Consider the following 3,210-nt stretch of genomic DNA (forward strand, 5'->3'; position numbering starts at 1 on the left):
TAATGAATTCCCAAGAAGATTAAGTGCAAATTTCTCCTCAGAAACAGTGGAGGTCAAGAGGCAATGGAATTATCTTTTTATCTCTAGTGCTTAATGAGAGTTGTCAACCAACATTAGATCCAAAGAAACTGTCCAAGAATGAGGCAAATAAGATCTGAGAATGTTCATATCCACCAGACCAGCCCTACAAAAAAAAAGTGAACTCTGGGAACAACCTAAAATCCCATCAAATAGAACAGTGGATTAAAACAAAACAAAATACCCGCTGGCATGCACACACAATGGAATACTACCCATCCTTTAAAAACAGTGAGGAAACACCTCAGCACCTGGAGGGATCTGGAAAACATGCTGAGTGAAGTTAGTCAAGCACAGAAGGACAGATACTGCAGGAGTCCTCTGAAGTAGGTACAAGCAGCAGAGCAGTACAAGCTCTGGCTTGCAGGCCAGCCAGTCTTGTGGCTGGGGACCAGAGAGCCTGGTAAAGAGCCAGACCGGTGCCAATGAACCACACATCACCCCCTCCAGGGAAGTATAGTGTAGGTCACTTGGTCAGAGGGCACCTCACGACAGCTGGGATCAAACGGTCGTAGGAGAGGAAGGGGCTAGGGGGATGCTGCCAGCTGAGTGGTAGCCACGTGGATCTAGGTGAGGTCCCCCAGAGAGGGAGGTGGCCCTGTCAGGCTTAATGATGGGCGGGGCAGGACAGAAGTGGGGAGAGGGAATGGTCAAGTTTGGGGGGAACATAGGTGTATGTCTGTTGAAGGGAGAAGAGGGAGAGCTGATCTCCAGGTGGGGGGGAGGAGATCCTGAGGATGCTCTTGGGAACATTAGGCGAGTGGGCAGAAATGACCCAGAGCATCAGGGGTCTCCCGAGAACCCAGGCTGGGTGCCATAGAGCACTGGGACATAGAATTCTGCAACTTTGGGGCACACGCATGCTCCAGAAACTGCATTGGTGAGACCCCATCCGGGAACCCCACTAAGTGAACTGGACACTACCTCAGACACACTGTAACCTGAGGACTTGAGCTGGAACACACAAGGTGTCTGAGGAAGCAGAAGACGGCGGTCCCAAGAGCGGTGTCCTGTTGGTTGGTGGACAGACAGGATCTTGCTACATCAATGCCCTGTATGAATTAAGAGAGGTCTTATTCCAGCAATCCTGTGATAGCCATTCTGCTGTATTTTGCTTATGCTGGTGTATATTAGGGTGTGTCTCAGAGGTGTGTCACCATTGTGGGTCACCTCTTGAAGCTGTGTTATTTGTTTTACTGTTTCTCAGTAAATGAATCCCAGAGACAATGAAATGATAGGGAAAGAAAACATAACAAGGGTTTGAGGGGGAGGGTGCTATGGAGGGGTGGGGGAGATAACAAGGAGATGATGTCAAGAAGTCCAGGGAGGAAAAGTATGTTTGGAGACTGATTATGGAAGCAATCGTACAATTATGCTTGACATGATTGAATTATGGAACAATATATGTATTAATTCCTAAGTCACAGCAAATTAAAAAACAAAAAAGCATAGATCCAGGTATGAGTTCTGGACTTGCACTAAATCCTAGCTCCAACTTAAGAACAGTCCATTTGTCGGCCACTGGAGATCCCCTCAGAGAGGGGTTTAGGAGAGGAGATGGGTCAGTCAGGGTGCAATGTAGTACCGATGAAGAACACAGCTTTCCCCCAGATCCTGGATGCTTCCTCCCCCCAACTACCATGATCCGAATTCTACCTTGCAGGAGTGGATAGGGCAAAGGTTGTACACGGGTGCATATGGGAGCTGGAGGCACAGGGAATCCAGGGTGGATGATACCTTCAGGACCAGGGGTGTGAGGGGCGATGCTGGGAGAGTGGAGGATGAGTGGGTTGGAAAGGGGGAACTGATTACAAGGATCCACATTTGATCTCCTCCCTGGGAGACGGATGGCAGAGAAGGGGGGGGAAGGGAGACTCCGGATAGGATATGACAAAATAGCAATCTATACATTATCAAGGGCTCACGAGGGAGGGGGGAGCGGAGAGGGAGGGGGGAAAAAGAGGACCTGATGCAAAGGGCTTAAGTGGAGAGCAAATGCTTTGAAAATGATTAGGGCAAAGAATGTGCTTTATACAATTGATGTATGTATATGTATGGATTGTGATAAGAGTTGTATGAGCCCCCAATAAAATGTAAAAAAAAAGAACAGTTAGTTCTTACATGATGACCCTGCTCCATACTCACCTTCATGAAATGATCACTGAAGATGGCGCTACAGTAAAGTGTGGTGGAGAAAGTAGATGGTGCCCAGCTATCAGATGGCATAGTGTCTGGGATCTTAAAGGCTTGTGTTCAGATAAACAGCCTTCTATGCAAGGAGTCAACTAATTCCACATAGAAGATGCACACCAACTTGTGTGATCCAAAGATGATGTTTACAAAATTTGAATAGGGCGAAGAGAAAAATATCAGGGCTAGAATTATGAACTTATAGAAGGCTGTGGAGGACAGTGGGAACCCAAAACCCATCTGCGGACCATCAGACCCAGCCTGCTGGCAGATACACTATAGCCAAGGGCAAGAGTCCCAAGCAGCGATACTATGAGGCAGAGACCATTTTGACCTTGATTATGCTAGGTTGATCATTATGCCAGTTGACCTCCCTAAAGACGCAATCTGAAACTGTTCTGGGCGCAAGTATCTTTAGTTGTGTGACAGAAACGTCTTCCCTGACTTTGTGAATGTTGATGGGGTCAACAGTTTTATCTTTATACTCATAAGATCTTATCCTCACCACCTCAGTGTGATTTGTTTTGCATTGTTTTCTGAGATGCTTCCACCACCACTGGATCCACAAGACTTCCCACCCACTGGCCTGTGATCTTCCTGCATTTGCCATTATTGTTTGTTTTGTGAGTCTAAAGAGAACTTTATAGATTGATATTGGACATATGGGCTAATCTGGGACTTATGGGCTTGATCTGGACTGGGCTAGAATGTGTTCTTCATGTACAATTACTCTTTATATAAAGTTCTTTCTTATATATAAATGAGTGCCTGGGAATTTTTCTAGTCAACCCAGACTAACACATATATAGAAATAAAGCAACCCACTACTAAACTACCATTGGGTCAAGGAGAAATCAAAGGGGAAATCACAAATTTTGAAGAGTCCAATGAAAAAGGAAGGGCAACATACTAAATATACTAAAACTCATGGGATGCAGCAAA

The sequence above is a fragment of the Tenrec ecaudatus genome, chromosome 6 (assembly GCF_050624435.1).
Source record: "Tenrec ecaudatus isolate mTenEca1 chromosome 6, mTenEca1.hap1, whole genome shotgun sequence".
In the NCBI taxonomy this organism is placed as follows: domain Eukaryota; kingdom Metazoa; phylum Chordata; class Mammalia; order Afrosoricida; family Tenrecidae; genus Tenrec; species Tenrec ecaudatus.